This window comes from Anabrus simplex, chromosome 7 (assembly GCF_040414725.1).
Source record: "Anabrus simplex isolate iqAnaSimp1 chromosome 7, ASM4041472v1, whole genome shotgun sequence".
Lineage (NCBI taxonomy): Eukaryota > Metazoa > Arthropoda > Insecta > Orthoptera > Tettigoniidae > Anabrus > Anabrus simplex.
In genome coordinates, this window is record NC_090271.1 from 86,708,176 (window position 1) to 86,726,131 (window position 17,956).

Genomic DNA, 17,956 nt, shown 5'->3' on the forward strand with positions numbered 1-17,956 from the left:
GTGGTTAGTGGGACGTAAAGCCAATAACATTATTTATTATCTTAGGCCTTGGTTTTGCAATACTCTTCACCACATGTATTTTCGGTGCTAGATTTATGTTCTACAAGACCAAAAGTAGATTTGACAGTTTCTACTTCTTCAGCCTTCCTTGTTTGGTCACGGTCATAAAATAATTACTACTTAACTTTACACATTTTGAACAATGATTGCACTGATTTAACAGTAGATTTATTCAAAACTCACGTGAACGAACACCTGCATGTTGCAGAGCGGATATAGAACTAATAGTCTGATATTGTAAACAATCGGAAAGTGAACACAACTTCCTGTTTCCGGCTACGTAACCAACTTATGAAATATGTGAGCATGGTACCAACCTGCGAGGATCAAAACTGAAAAAGCAATTTGTCAACACAGGGTCATCTGCTGGAATATTTATAATAATTTCTCTGTATTCTAAGTAAATGGCAGTTCCTTTTTTTTATGTTTAACTTGCTTATCGGCAGAAAAAAAAAGGCACTACCACTATTATAGCCTACTTAGGACTTGGTTCAGTACGACTGTGAAGAAAACTTTCTCCACTGTTTTATTCTATACAAAGATGTCAACTCCGAGACATCAAATGAACTAATGGCTTGGTTCATTATGACAAAGTTTCCAGTAATTTTTACACCACCTAGGCCTATATCAAAATATAAAATATGGGCTTGGTTCACTGCGGCTGTGAACCCATCATATTATGCATTAGATTAGGATTTTAAAATATTGTAATGTTTATGTCAGAACAATGGGTACATTATATAAAGTTTGACACTGCTTCTTACGTCAGAGAGAATAATTGTCTAGTTATTTTAAGATAGACTTATTTGAAAATAGAGTAGAATAGCAGGAGAGGGTCAGCTAAATCCTCAGTATGTCTATTTCTGTAGTAACTGTAATATAACTTCACTGAGGATTTAGGCCAGCGTCAGGAAAAGGGTCTGATCGGTAAAGCCACGTGTTTTTCGCGAAGCGCGAAATTTTTGCGAAATGTTACGATTTTGGCTCAAAATACGAAACATGAACAAAATCACGAAATAATTGGCGAAATTGTGTGGAATCACTCGTTGATTCAACGAGCAGAATAAAATGTGATATAAAAATGATGCTCTTGCCTAATAAAACAATTTCCCATCGTACGAGATATTTCAACGTCAGAATAATATCTTGAACCATAGACAGTGTTTAGCGTTCTAGTTGGTAGTTCATATAGAGCAGGTAAAGATACTGATGTGACTGCCATTCTTCTTACACTGAAATTAATATATGGGGATTTTGTGGAAGCTGCACTGAAGGCTTTATGGATCTCAGTAGGTAATGTTGATGGCGAGACGTCATGTTGAACGCATTATAATATAAGTTACTGTAATGTCTGACAGCTCTGACTCCTAGTAATATGGAATTCATGATATCTCTGAATTTTCCAGACTGGTTTAGAAATTATATATGTAGGTGAGCTCCTACTTGTTTCAGGATAACTTTTGCTAAATATCCATGCTTTAATAGACCTATAGTTTGCATGTCATCCTTGCGAAGGGAGCATGGTAATCTTCTCTGTATCGTTCCAATTTTAGTATATGTAGCGCCGAAGCTTTAATATATCATTGGCTTTCTTTTAAAATCTCGTATGTCTCAATGCTTTTCCTACCTATTATATTCCTTAAGACTGGTTACGCCTCTTAGCCACATATTTATATGCAGTCCATCAGAATAATTTCCGTTGTGTTCATTTTCCTATGCGAACGTGTAAAGGAAAATGGACCTTACCACACCGTATTGTAGGAATGTTGTTTGCATGGCGAATTTACCGACTCCTACAGTATAATGTATTTAAGGTTAATTTTCTTTTACAGAGTAGCATAGGAAAATGAACTCAACGAAAATTGTTCTGATGGACTGCATATAAATATGTGGCTGGAAGGCGTGACCAGTCTTAAGGAATATGATGGATACGAAGAGCATTGGGACATACGAGGTTTTAAAAGAAAGCCGACTATCCTACGTAGGCTAATAGGCTATATGTTTTCACCGGAAGCATAACTCCCATATTTCTTGTACACAGTACACGTAAAAAATGAAATATGTCTTGCTGCAAATATGCTCTCTTATATTTTGGTTTAGCTTTATTGCTGAAATGTGGAAGTAAAATTGTTAACAAAATAAAATAAAAATAGCGAAAATAATATTTCTTTCTTTCTTTCTTTCTTTCTTTCTTTCTTAATCCCTCCAGGGTTGAATTTTCCCTCGGACTCAGCGAGGGATCCTACCTCTGTCGCCTCTACTGATCGCCTATTTACGCCCCCTAAACATCTTGTAGGCTTCTGTGACGGTAAAGGACATAAACTGTGCGGCTGATCTTTTTTGTGGTAGCATCAAGAAACGTCAGTAGACTACTTTATTTACGGTGTTTGGAAGACAGACTTCCTTAAGGAGAGTTCTTGTACAATGTTTATTACTACTTCCCAGTAGTATTATTTGCCATTTTATTGGTTGTGAATTAGGCACACCAAGCTGTGGAATTACACGTACTGTCAATAATTTAGACGAAATTTTACAATTAAGTGAATTAACCCACAAAAAAAGAAAATTGCAATACTGTTCTTAAATCATAAGTAACAGCTGTTCCAGTTATGAATAATATTTCCCAGAAAATGTCAAACGTCTAATTTTGCCTTAATATTGCGGATTTAGCAAAGTCTTTCCCGTATGTGAATGGTAACCGTAAAATTGTTGCAGAGAATGTAGATGCCCAATAAGTATTAAGCACTTAGTTTTCTTTTTAGGTTTCAATTCATTCGTTTATAATGTACCAGCATGTCAGCTGGATACGTACTATGATCGATTGCACATGTACCCACATAATTCGATAGCGTCAATAATCAAAGATTACATTGCCTTGTATATTGGCTGTTAATGTAGCCTATGTATTAAGAAGATGACCTGATAATTTATGTAACTCAACGTATGCAGGTATGAACATTTTGTAGGCCTAACTACCTCATTTCGGTATAACAAAAAATAAATATGTATCATTAATTGTTCTTTAATTGGTGTAGCTAAAGCTGTAAACTTCCTTTTATTTTTCAAAGCTGGATATAAAATTGCACCTGCTCTCGATTACCCCTATCGCTCATACAACAATTTTCACAAAAATGTCACAGAAGGTTATTTTTAAAACGTATGTCTTGCGTGACCAAATAGAAAATAACTCAATTATGCATATAAATTTATGTCCTCTTAAATTTGCAATTATAAAAGAAGAATTTTTGCAACTAGAAGCAGATGTTTTACGGCATGTGTCTTCATTGAATCTACCCTTTATGTGCCATTACACTGTACAGTAACTTAAAGTGATGTTTATGCGCCTTTGGGGCCTTTTTATACCACTTAATAAATCAGTTGTCTTGTGGACAAGTTAATTTTCTTTTGGCACTTGCTTCACCCAACATTAACAATGCTCCTCGAACATCAAAATAGCTACCTCTCGCTATCATTAAATGTGTGACCCATATCGTAATAGAAAAATGGAGAGGAAAAGAGAGTTTTGCATGTGGTAAGAGAAACACTCCCTTGAAAACAAGCTCCGCACTCGTTCATTTTCTCTGCTATGTTTTTGGGCTTAGAACAGACAGCGAGTACAGATTCTTTGGTTTTCCATTTTTCGTAGCCTCTCACGGTATGGTGCGAAGGTACGGATAATGTATCCTTGGCTCCACCCACAGGGAAGATAAAGAGTTTCTGTATCGTCGCCATAAGACCTATCTGCGACGTAAAGCAACTTGCAAAAAAAAAAAAAAAAAAAAAAAAAAAATCGAATGAAAAATGAGTGTATCTACAAAATATTATTATTAGTCTATTATTATTATTATTATTATTATTATTATTATTATTATTATTATTATTATGTCCGACTCGTTGGCTGAATGGTCAGCGTACTGGCCTTCGGTTCAGAGGGTCTCGGGTTCGATTCCCGGCCGGGTCGGGGATTTTAACCTTCATTGGTTAATTCCAATGGCTCGGGGGCTGGGTGTTTGTGTTGTCCCCCAACATCCCTGCAACTCACACACTACACATGACACTATCCTCCACCACAACAACACGCAGTTACCTACACATGGCAGATGCCGCCCACCCTCATCGGAGGGTCTGCCTTATAAGGGCTGCACCCGGCTAGAAATAGCCACACGAAATTATATTATATTTATATTATTATTATTATTATTATTATTATTATTATTATTATTATTATTATTATTATTATTTCTTCGTTATGTCCAACCAAGGAGCGCGCTTATTTAGCTGATGTCGTTGCCTTTTTCTTCTCCTGAAATTTCTTCCTTCATCTTCTCGCTGTGGCTTTTCTTGCGATCTTCTGACCAGGTTTTTGTTAGTGGCAGTGCTTGGATGGTGTTTAAAGCGGTGATTGTCGACTCATTTTTTGAACTTAGATCTGTCTAACACAACGTCATCTGTGATGCCTATTTCCTGAAGATCTTTTCGAACTTCGAGGAGCTTTTTTTTTTTTTTTTTTTTTTTTTTTTTTTACTTTCATGGATAGGACAAGTTTCAGAATTATTTTGGTCAATCTCTGATCAGTCATTCTGAGAATATGTCCATAAAATTTAAAACGTCTTTTCCTAAATGTGTCTGAGATTTTCTCCGAGTGTTGGTACAAGTGGTAGGTAGATGCAGAGTGGGTTTCGGCCCATAAGTGGCCACGGCTGGTCCGTGGTCCAGTAACTCTGCACTCTGATCGGCTAACCAAGCAGAGGAGGGGTGGCTACGGTTCTACCGTGGCTCTACGCCTCTGCATTCGGGAGACGGGACAGGGCTGGACCTCAAGGCTGGCCCCAACCGTCGGCTGTGCTGAGAATTGTTTTCAATGGTTTTCCATTCTCCTGCACTAAGGCGAATGCCAGGACAGTTCCTAATATAGGCCACGGCCGCCAACCCTCTCACCTTCTCCGAGCATCTCCTTCGCCGTAACAAAACTCCCGTCCTGAGAGACGGCGTCACCGTCTATGAGTCCCACCTCCCCCTTCAGGGGAGGAATGAAAATGCTTTAGTAGTAGTTGGTTCAGTTCATGAGATTTCCTTATCATCCATATTCCTCTTGAGCAGACTGATCAAAAAAATTTCCTTGCGATTTTTTCTTGCTTTTCTACTTTAATCAATGATCTTTCCCCAATGATCAGTGTTTCAGATCCATGCAGTGCTTCAGATTTTATTACAGTGTTTGAATGTCTTAATTTTGCGTATTATAGGCGTAATGTCTTAATTTTGCATTTCAGGATATAGATTTATTATGATATCTGCTCCACATGAGCCTGTATATTCTTTGTAGTTTAGATACCCTTTCTTTGTATTATTATTATTAGCCAGCCTTTGGGTGTAGAGATAGCGTGCCTTTCTCTTTTTCCTAGGCCCTGCGTTCGCTTTCTTTCCGACCAGTTCAAGGATTTTAATTCTGGACTAAGGAGTAGAACGGGGTTCACTTGATAACGATGTTTTCTCAAACTCTTAGTTACAGGAAGAAAGCGCACAGTGAGAAGATGACGCTACTGACCTAGTCTAGATGAACACTGGTTGCTATGGTTACAGTTGTGTCGAGAAATTGACGACGCTAATTACAAAGAGAACCGGAGCCCAACAACATATCCATATTAATATATATTGTCGCTCAAGCATGGATTCCTCGTTTCTGCAATTTTGCCAAACAATTGTTTTATTATTCATTGTGGCGTTATTTCGCATTGGTCCGTGGAAATCATGTAACACAGTGAAAATGAAAATCTGAATCCGGTTTCCATTCATGCGATCGGGTCAGGAATTGAATGAATGAATTAATGAATTAATGAATGAAGCCCCATCTAGCAGCGAGGATTGAAATTGTGTCGGCTGCCGAAGCCTGTCGCACTCCTCTGGGGCAATGATTAATGACTGACAGATGAAGTGAAATGAAATTGGAGAGTGTTGCTGGAATGCATAATGACAGGGAAAACCGGAGTACCCGGAGAAAAACTTGTCCCGCCTCCGCTTTGTCCAGCACAAATCTCACATGGAGTGACCGGGATTTAAACCACGGAACCCAGCGATGAGAGGCCGGCGCGCTTCTGCCTGAGCCATGGAAGCTTTATGTAACATAGTACCAAATGATATTGTTTAAAAAGCACCGACACCGCCCATCTCGTATCTCGTGTATTATGACTCTTGTCTTCCGAAAATGAAAATATTAAAAAGAAAATGTGTTGTAGTAATCAATTTCATTATTATCAAATGTAGTTTATATTTCCTAAGTGGCAAAATTTATTTTCTAAGTTCAATCATTAGGATAGTTTTTTCGCTTTCCTGTATAATCTGGCTTTTGTTACGTACGAGTTCTCTATTCTTTAGCGACAGAATGTATTTTTTAGATCTTAATAAATACCTAGCATACAACGGGTAAACGATGTCGTTACTGCCCAGTTTCATTTCTAAGTAGCAAGTTGGTGAGACAATATTAAAATATACAAGCTACAAAATGTATTATTCGCACAACGCGTTCGCCAGGAAACGCAACCCGGTGCGGGAAACTGCAAGAGAAAAATGTTCGCTTTAGCGAGGTGCCAGCCTGCAGTCAGTTACTGCACTAGAGTTAGTATATTCAGAACTTCGACTAAGGACTTCAAATCAGCATGCCCCTCCGGGTTAAAAATATTCACTACAGTATTACTGGAATCAGTAACTCGTTGATTCAACACTGTTAGAATTCTGATTTGTGATAGTCAACTTCACGTCACATGTCGTATAGATGGAATAGTCCTATAATGATATAACTCTTTTAGCTTTAAAATAAAATCGTAGAAATAATTGTACTCCTTGCGGTGTACAATAAGATTCTACGAAATGAATCTGGAAATTACACATTTTAATTCTAAATGAGATTCAATATAAATCTTCAGCAACTGCAGTTTATTATTGGTCTCATATAGCAACCTTTGAACAAGTCAACGGGGCTGAGTGGCTCAGATGGAAGACGCTGACTTTCTTAGCCAAGTTGACGGATTCCATCCCGGCTCAGTTTGGTGGTATTTGAAGGTCCTTAAACACGCCAAGCTCGTGCCGGTGGATTTACCGGCTCGTAAGAGTAGTCTACTCCTGTGGGTTCAAAAATTCCAACGTCTTGACATCTCCGGAAACCGTAAAAGTTGTTAGTTGGAGTAAAGACCATTATTATTATTATTATTATTATTATTATTATTATTATTATTATTATTATTATTATTATTATTATTTTGATTCGTTGTGCCCAACTGTGGAGCGCGTTTGAACTTATTTTGCACATTGTTTCTTTTTCTTTTCTTCCCAATATCTCTTCATTTTTTCACTGTGTTCCTTTCTGCGTGTTTCTGTCCAGTCTGTATTTTTTCTTGTTGGTTTCTCTGCAAATTTATGTTTGTTTACTAAGCTTCTAAATTTTATTCTATCTTGAATGGTTTCGTCCTGAACACCCATTTCTTGTAGATCTTCATGAATTTCTCCTAACCAATTGTTGCGGATTTTCAGAGTTAGAGCTAGATTTAGAACTTTGTCAGCCTGTTGTTATCCATTCTGTGTAGGTGCCGTAGACATTTAGTCGTGTCTTTCTGATGGTATCTGTGATTTTTTCTGTGAACTGAAAAATTTCGTGTGGTTTCTTTTTCATCTAAATTTCATTTTCGAACTTTGGTCCTAGGATTTTTCTGAGAATTTTCCTCTCTTGTTTCTCAATGCTTTTCATTTGTGACCTGCCGCCAGTGATCAGTGTTTCAGATGCATAAAGTGCCTCTGGTTTGATGACTGTATTGTAGTGCCGTAGTTTTGCATTTTTTGATATACATCTTTTGTTGTATTTGTTCCATGTGATTTTGTAAGCCCTTTGCAGTTTAGGAGCTCTTTCTTTGTTAGCTTCCTGATTTAACCCTGCTGGCTGAATAATTTCACCTAGATACTTGAATTTGTCTACTTGGGAAATTATTCCACATTTGGTGATTAATAGTTGGCTGATTGTCGAATCTTGATTTAGTTCCTTCCATAAACTGTGTCTTTTCAAATGAAATTTGAAGTCCGGTTTTTGCGGCTATTTCATGCAATTTTTCTATGGAGTGGATTGCTTCTTGTCTGTTGTTCGAAAGGATCGCAAGGTCATCTGCGAAAGCTAAGCAATCAAGGTGAATTTTGTCTTTAAGAAGTCTGCCAATGTTTATACCTTTAGTTTCTTTTCTCTTCTCTTATTATTATTATTATTATTATTATTATTATTATTATTATTATTATTAATATTATTAGTCTATTATTATTATTATTATTATTATTATTATTATTATTATTATTATTATTATTATTATTATTATTATTATTATTATTATTATTATTATTATTATTATTATTATTATTATTATTATTATTTTGTGGCCACAAAGTATGGTATTAATCCAGTCACGAGACGGATAGGGTGAAAAATCCCTGTCTTAGATGGGGGTGGCGTTAACTGTGCCCTCAGGCCGGGCCAGGGATTCACTGGTAAGGCACACTCAGCGGAAGTTGACTTGTAGTAGGGAGGCCGGTCCCGGATTTTAACATGGTTCATCTTTTGACTTAGCCGATACAAAGTAAAGGGTCCGGATGATTGAGGTGAAATTTAACAATAGATTTACGGCAGCCAATGACCGTACATGGAAACCGTAAACCCAACGAGTGCAATTCCATATGACGATTTTTCAAGAACTTTTACACAGACGTACCATGTTCTAAATCAACGGCCTCTTAACTAGCGGTCTGCGGGCCACATGTGGCCCAGCAGGTAGCCTACTAATTTGCCGCCCGTTGTTTATAATTTATCATTATCACAAAATCAGCACAGAAACTGAAAACAAAACTTATGTGATTTAAAAAAATGTACCTGAATATTAAATATTAAACTACATACTTAGTTCAGTATCACAAATTAACCAATATAATAGAATATTTGTCCAAAACTTATTAATAGTCTATACATGAAGACTTTAACCGGAGATTTGATTGCTTCAGGGATGTGGTTAATATTTTAAAAATATTCATGCCACCATTTCCCTGCAGCGTTGATGATGAACCAGAATCCTAAAGGAATGGAGTGGCGTATGGCTTTTACAGTAGTGCCGGGAGTGTCCGAGGACAAGTTTGGCTCGCCAGGTGCAGGTCTTTTGATGTAAATCCCGTAAGCGACCTGCGCTTCGTGATAATGATGATGATGATGAAGACGACACATACACCCAGCCCCCGTGCCAGCGGAATTAACCAATTACGGTTAAAATTCTCGACCCTGCCTGGAATCGAACCCGGGGCCCCTGTGACCAAAGGCCAGCACGCTAACCGTTTAGCCATGGAGCCGGATTGCTAAACGAAAAAATCCACCGATGCAGTCTTACAGAATTCTACCCGTTTTTTTTTTTTTTTTGTTTTTTTTTTTTTTGAAAGACTAATATCCAAACATTCACAGCCCAGGTGCGTAAGTTTTATGTTCAGAGCAACATAATGATGTAAACAAGTTTTTTCAAAAATGAACCAAGTGAAGTCTCTTGAAAGAAACACGCATTTATTTTCAGTTTTTTAAATGGCAAATTCGAAAGACATATCTTTTAATATTTACAATTTGCTGGCACAAGACATGTCCAAGTTTGGGATCAGAAAATAAAAACTTATTGCATAGACCTACTCCTCTCAGTAATTGAAATATCAATGTTGCAGCCACCATATTTGCAATTCTTGTGACGTAAAGTTTAAATACTTTGAGTAAAAGTTCATACCTCGTGAAAAAATTGTCACTTATCCGTAAAAAATTGTACGTTATCGTGTGTTCCCCTCCCCCACCTAATATCCTACAAATATATAGATGTCCCTTCAAACTGTCTGGGTTTCAGCTGTAACATGCAGCAGTAATTCTATAATTCAAGTGTAAGCACTCGATTGAGATGAAATAGAGAGCGATGTTTATCTGATTTCGATCAATCATCTGGAAATATCTGGAGATAATTAACTAGGAACTACACATTTCGTTTTAAAGATGCGAGCATTTAGGAGGAGACAGGGAGAAAGTTAATTGCGTCTAAGGCAAGCAAGTGCTTATAGCCTATTTACGATCAGACTATTTAAGTGTGCTTTAGTAGCGTACAAGTTTCTGTAGGCCTATTAATTTTGTGCTATCGCATAATAATCATTAATTAATATTATTATTGGTTCCAACTATTTTTAGGGTTTTCAGAGACGCCGAGCTGCTGAAATTTTGTCCCGCATAAGTTCTTTTAAGTGCCGGTAAATTTGGTGACACGAGGCTCACGTATCTTGGCATTTTCAAATATCACCGTAATTTTAATTCCACCTTGAAAGCATTAATTGCTGAAAAATTGTGGAAACATGTTGGAAATGAAGGAAGTAAACGTTGCTTTATTCATTCTGAATTTTATCTATATTTGGAGTGGTTTAGAAATATCTCAATCGTAGAAAACTGTTATCAAGTCTCATCTGTCAATTTCACCGCTGCCTTGCGGGAACTGTCCATTAAGGGATCGCGGACTCCGACCGATTAATATACATTTGATGTTATATGGAATATATTACGTATACCAGCAAAAGATGAAACCATTTCATTGATGTAGCTTTGACTAAATGACGAATCGCAGTACTCAAATGGTTTCAGCGTCGGCTACGACATGAAAGTAGATTTTTTGCAAAGAATGGCACAGTTTCTTCGTCTTCAGTAGCGTAGCCAGGATCGGTCGATTGGTAGAGGGGGAGGGGGGCTTCAATTACAAAATGGTGATAGAACACAATGAAGGTGCTTGTGCGTGTGTGGTGCGCGCATGCAAGACTTGTCATTATAAGATTACTGATACAAGTAAATTATATTGATATTCAGACTGCAGTACACTACAAAATCTTGCGTTAAGATACTGCGAATGGTATGTTCAGCTTACAATATAAAATCCAACTTTCGAGGCTTCTTAGAAAATATATTCAAGAGATCTGTTGGTTCTACAAGGTATGTCTCTGAACGTTTATTAGTTTATTGTTTATTGTCAGATCTGTTTTTCTTTTCCCATGGGGTGGGGGTTCTTAACCACCCACTAGCGCCCCCCGCCCTTGGCTACGCCCCTGTACGTCTTCAATAAAATTAATCGCTGACGAGATATTTCAGATATCTCTCCTTCTTAAGAATACATGCGTAGTTTATTGACACTTCAAAAATGAATCTTATAACCAGGGCTGGAATTTCTATGTAAATAACATATTTGTTTTTTTTTCAGTGTGCTCAAATATGACAGCCGCGTTCGGTAGATTTACTGGCACGTAAAAGAACTCCTGCGGGACTAAATTCCGGCACCTCGGCGTCTCCGAAGACCTTAAAAAGTAGTTAGTGGGACGTAAAACAAATAACATTATTATTATTTTTTTCAGGCACAGTTGACGTTTTATTAAGTATATTTTTACGAAGTGGGGTATTTGGAGTAATTGAAAGCATATTTTATTCTCCATATTTGTCAATATTTTCAGCTTTAGTGTATAATTGAATAAAACTCGCATAACGTAATTTACTTTTTATTTTAAATATGTTCCATACTTTGTGATGGTCAAAGTTGTTGAAAAATCATTTAATCATTTAGAATTGTTTTTTTTTTTTCTACCAGTATTTCAAAAGTAGATTCTGGCGTTTTTATGAAATGTGAAGAGCAAGTCTTGCTCTATTAACTTTGATTTCTTTCTTGCTGGCTTTGACCTTGTCGTTCAACCCGTTGTGTGCCCCCTATAAAGAAATTGTGTTTTGTTCTGTGGCTTTCATTTAAATTCTTATTTTATGCCTTTCATGTTTAGGCAACAAATCTTTAACTATACTTGATTTTTATGTATGAAAATTTGGTAAAACACAGATATTCCTTAGGCCTACATTATTTTGCACCATTTTAATTACAGAATATAGTCTATATTTTACTTCATGTTTTGAACATGTTTGGCCCATCCGTAACATATGCCATATTTAGCCAAATTTTCAAATATAAATCCTTTCTTTTTACACTTTGCCTTACGTCGCACCGACACAGATAGGTCTTATGGTGACGCTGGGATAGGAAATGGCTAGGGATGGGAAGGAAGCGGCTGTGGCCTTAATTAAGTTACAGATCCCAGCCTTTGCCTGGTGTCAAAATAGAAAACCACGGAAAACCATCTTCATGGCTGCCGACAGTGGGGTTCGAACCTACTATCTCCCGATTGCAAACTCAGAGCTGCGTGCTCCTTAACCCCACAGCCAACTTGCTCGGAAGAAACCGAGTTTACTGGTCTGTTGGAAATTACGGGTTACTATAGGCTATATTTTAAACTGGCAAAATTGACAGTGATCGAGAAGGTACAAAGTAACATATTACCCACTGCACTAAGTTTCGTTGAATTCGGAACAGTTAGCCTATTTAAACAGTTCACTTGCTGGAGGTCAAAACTGAATCTTATGACAATTTATAGTATTGACGTAAATTAGATGTTTGAATCAGTAGGAGGCTAACAACAGCTTTCCCAATATGTAAGTAATGGCATTAATATTGTTCTGTCGAAAAATTATGTCGATTTTGTAAAAGAGGTTACGCATTGTAGTTATGACTACTTAAAACTTACAAAAGTAAGATATACCCTGGGAGAGAGGACAAAACTTTTTGACCTAAAGTTTAAACACACACACATTTCCTTTCTTCGTTCGGAAGTTCGCTAAAAGTAACAAACTTCGGGTCTATAAAATAGTCTATATCCCTGTCTTTATAACACAACGTTGAAAATCGTGATTTTTTTCCCTTGAGATGTGTGTGCTTGAAAATTTAGTCATTTTAATACTGCATTAGAGAAGAGTGAGTGTATTAGAGCAGAATGACTACGTATTTATATATTTAAAGGGTTCAGTCTCATTAGCAGGGGGCGAATGTTGTTAAAATGTCACCTTTTTTCTCTTTGCATTAGGACGTTGCTCAGTAGTAGGGCCTATAGATATTCAACAAACGATAAGAACACGTTTTTATTTTGGATTATTTTGCATTTTTTTTCTTGCCGATTTGGGATGATCAGTAATTATTTTAACTCTCAACAAGGTTGTACGTCAATGTATAGCATTTTGACGAATTTTGAGATTTATAAAATGTTGTTTGAATGTATGCATGCATTCTTTTGAAGACTTATTTGACCAGTTTTGATCAGAACAATAATTTAATAACAATGATTCCACAGCCTTCTAATATAAACTGTTCAGCTTTAGTTGCGGCATTGCAGTATTTTGGTACAATTTAATTGGCTGAAAGTGATGAATAATAATGATAAATCTTTGAATGACTATCAGCTGAATAACATTACGTTTGGATAGGATCTGTATGTTTAAGTTAGTGTTCTGTATGGAAGTCAATTGTAAGGTAAACACCATTGTCTCAGGGACCAAGCAAGTTAGGTTACGTAAACAGAATGATATTATAAATGCTTCAGAATGTTCAATATTCAACAGGAAGGGACTCACGAACAATCTCGAAGTCCAGGAGAGAAAAATATTGAGGAAGGTATTGGGACCGGAGGAGAAAGGGAACTAATATAAAGAGTGACCCAACCAAGAGCTCGACAAATACTATGAGCAAATCACGGACGTGGCCAGGAAGAGACGCCTAGTATTTTATGGACACGTCTACAGGATGTCTCATGCCATACTGACCAACCAGCTTCTCGTTTACTGCCAAAAGACCAAGTCACCATGGTTTATGGAAGTAAACAAAGATCTGCAGAAAATAGGAGGAACAGAAAAAAACTTGAGACGGGTCATCTTTCAGGACGATGCTTAAACAAAAGAGGTTCCAGGACAAACTACCGAGAAGGAAAAAAGATACCCTCTGGACAAAGGAGAGGGAAGAACAAAACAGCCAGGGGATGCGCAAATACTGGGCAAGCACCAAAACCCACCCCAAACGCAATGGTTAAGTATCCTGGTCCTTAATCGACCCATACGAAACAAGAAGAATGTTTAAAACCATATAACTCGCCAACAAGGAAACTTTTCCTTATCCCAAATTTTCTTCTTACTATTTCAAGCAGCTTATAAAAATGGACGAAAAGATATCAGATTCGATGAGTAGATGCAAAATTTTTATATAAAGATAAGTATTTTAATCAGATATTCCAGAAATTGTAGCCAACGTAGAAAACGTGAGAATTTTAATTTGGTCCATGATAATTAACATACATAAATTTATTTGGTCATAAATCCCATCTAATATTCTCTGATTCAGCTTCGGATTTTATTAGATTGTTTTAATTTACAAAAGTAGGCTACAATTTACGTTGCTATCGTTTTATGACTAAGTACAAGCTCTAGTAGGTGGACAACAACGCCAACGTGTGGGTCTGGCCATCAGCGCCTATTTGTGCGAAACTGTAATATTATTTTATATAGCCTTTAGAAATTACTTTCTGCACGCATATTATTAAACATTCTTCGGTCTCTTATTACACTTTGTAATAAACCTATTATTATCATAAATCACTGCAAAAATTGCCTGATTTAACTGCCAGAAATAAAATGGAAATAATTAACTTCGATGAGTAAATTGAACTTCGTGATTTAATTAACATAATACTACTTTACTGATTTCACGCGTAAAATGTTTTACATTCTAATACTTGTTACTGCTCCCTTTCGCACAATAACATCACAGCTTCCACTTGCGAAGGATGGCCTCCGCTTTTTTCAAATCTTAGCTAGCGGAAATAGCCTATATTTTAGATGAAATGCCTACATTTTCAGTTGCTTGCTAGAAAAATTGCAATAAAACATAGCGTTAAGTAATTCATTGTCATAAATATTGTCCTGTGTGAACTGATTAGGAGGCCGATCGGTTACATTCCCTAAAAGGGGTGGCTATCTGGTTACTCTCTCTATTACAGTTACAGTCTGGAGACAATTTTTGTTTTCAGCACCCAGTATTCAATAATAATAATAATAATAATAATAATAATAATAATAATAATAATAATAATAATAATAATAATAATAATAATAACACCCCCTGTAGGTGAGGGACGCAGATGAAGAACACACCCACGGTATGTCGTGCCTGTCGTAAGAGGCGACTAAAAAGGGCCGAAGGGGCTCTCAACTTGGGAGCGTGGGTTGGCGACCACGGGGCCCTTAGCTGAGATCTGGCATTGCTTCCACTTACTTGTGCTAGGCTCCTCACTTTCATCTATCCTGTCCGACCTCCCTTGGTCAACACTTGTTCTTTTCCGACCCCGACGGTATTAGAGCATTCGAGGCCTGTGGAGTCTCTCATTTTCACACCCTTCGTGGCCCTTGCCTTTCTTCGTCCGTTACTTCATTTTTCGAAGTGACGGATCCCTTCTTATTTCTTCCCTTTTCTCTGTCTACCCCCTGTGGGTGGGGGATGCAGGCGATGAATACACCGACGGTATCTTCTGCCTGTCGTGAGAGGCTACTAAAAGGGGCGACCAAGGGATGATTGTATTAGAACCATGAAACTACTTTTGATTAGTACCATCACGCGGGGAACACCATGGGTTGCTTGTATTTGCGAGTAGTGCCACTATATTAGGTACGAAATAGGTTTGTGATTAGTAGCAGCAGAGAGTGGGTCACTGTGGGTTTCCAGTACCCGTGAGTCGTACACATGTGAGCAACACCACGGGTCTGGGCGTTGCCTGTGTTTAGTCCCACTATATGAGCGGCACCGTGGGTCTGCGTTGCCTGTGCTTAGTACTCACTATGTGAGGAACACCACGGGAATACCGGCGCCCGTGATTAGTACACCTAGGTGAGGAACACCATCGGTTTGCGTTGCCTTTGTGTGGCGCCATTATATGAGAAACACCTTAGTACCCCAACAAGACAAATACCATGGTTCTCCTTTACTAGCGATAAGTACTATTATGCGGGGCCGTTGACCTGTATTTTGGACCCCTTTAGACAACAAGTATCATCATCGTCAATAATAATAATAATAATAATAATAATAATAATAATAATAATAATAATAATAATAATAATAATAATAATAATAATAATAATAATAATAGCTAGTGGCTTAACGTCGCACCGACACAGATAGGTCTTATGGCGACGATGGGATAGGAAAGAGCTAGGAGTGGGAAGGAATCGGCCGTGGCCTTAATTAAGGTACAGCCCCAGCATTTGCCTGGTGTGAAAATGGGAAACCACGGAAAACCATCTTCAGGGCTGCCGACAGTGGGATTCGAACCCACTATCTCCCGGATGCAAGCTCACAGCCGCGCGTCCCTAACCGCACGGCCAACTCGCCCGGTATTATAATAATAATAATAATAATAATAATAATAATAATAATAATAACTTTACGTCTCACTAACTACTTTTACGGTTTTCAGAGACGCTGAGGTACCAGAATTTAGTCCCGCAGGAATTCTTTTACGTGCCAGTAAATCTACCGACACAAGCCTGATGTATTTGAGCATTTCCAAATACCACTGAACTGAGCCAAGTTGGGGTAAGAAAGCACCATGTATTCAAGACTGAAACTACACCGTTCAGCGGTCTGATTCCAAATCCTGATGCTGATAGTGGCAATCTTATCTGTGCCATTTTTGGTTCTCGTTCTTCTAATCGTTGCTGGGATAATACCTTATTTTCAGGTCCTGAGGCACATAGTTCTGCTGCCCTAGGTTTAGTAGCAGATAGAACAAATTACAACAGACCTCATCCAATATCACATATCCTTAGCCTCAGTACGCTATTGCAAGCCTCAACATATATGAGACGTGGGATAATCACGGGACAATTTCCTTGTTCTCCAACTAGATCATTCCAAATATTTTTCCTATGACGCCTTTGTCGACTTCTTTCTTCGACATAGGTAATGTTAAGTTTTAATAATTTAATGTTCATTGCTTTACGTCCCACTAACTACTTTTTCGGTCTTCGGAGACGCCGAGGTGCTGGAATTTAGTCCCGCGGGAGTTCTTTTACGTGCCAGTAAATCTACCGACACGAGGATGACGTATTTGAGCACCTTCAAATACCACCGGACTGAGCCAGGATCGAACCTGCCACGTTGGGGTCAGAAAGCCAGTGCCTTCAACCGTCTGAGCCACTCAGCCCGGCAATGTTCAGTTTTTGAGGCCTAGAGAACCTTCCTGCTTTCTCGTTCCTTATAAACCTTCTCTACTTTACCTGATATATCCAACCTCCGAGATATATGAGCCCTTTTCTTACATTGGATTAGCAGATGCTTTCTCCCTAAAATAATAAATACAACCAACGAAAAATACCTGAAACAAAAATAAAATTAACCCCTAGTTCCTAATATAAATCAACTTCAATACACGTGATAAATAATAATAATAATAATAATAATAATAATAATAGACCTAATAATAATAATAATAATAATAATACAGTAATAATAACAATCTACTGTTAAAAACTTGGAGCAGGTATTCATGCAAGTAGGTAGGTCCATACTGCAGTTTATTTTTAAATTGTCAGCTTCCTTTGCGGTGACAGATCACATCTGAAATAGTTTTCGTAATCGCTTCACTATAGCGTATTGTCTGCAGAAGGTGACTCTTCGGGTGTAGATGCGTGGATGATAGTGAAACGAACCGCATGTTTGATGCAACAATGAATTATGGCGAGAGGCCGCCGTAATCACAAAAGGTGACCGGAATCTGACGCAACAGAGTAATAAACGAAGGATGTAGGGCCTACCGTACCCCTGCCATAATGTTCTCGGTACACTGCTTTTAAAACTGGCGCTCGTCTGTAGATTAAAAATTCAGAACAAGAGAATGTCTTCTACAGCTTCGAGTGCTGTTAGTTCAGTATCGACTAACTAAATCAGCTCTACCTGTAGCCTAC

The 17,956-nt window shown here is 37.8% G+C and overlaps 1 protein-coding gene and 1 non-coding gene across 2 annotated transcripts in view; one reads left to right on the plus strand and one right to left on the minus strand.

Moving 5' to 3' along the window:
- LOC136876920 (T-box transcription factor TBX20) overlaps positions 1–17,956 on the plus strand; it is a 500,438-nt gene that overhangs the window by 8,706 nt on the left and 473,776 nt on the right. The window lies entirely within an intron of this gene.
- On the minus strand, positions 1,530–1,634 carry LOC136877873 (U6 spliceosomal RNA). The gene has a single exon (XR_010860820.2). It is a non-coding gene; the product is annotated as a U6 spliceosomal RNA (small nuclear RNA).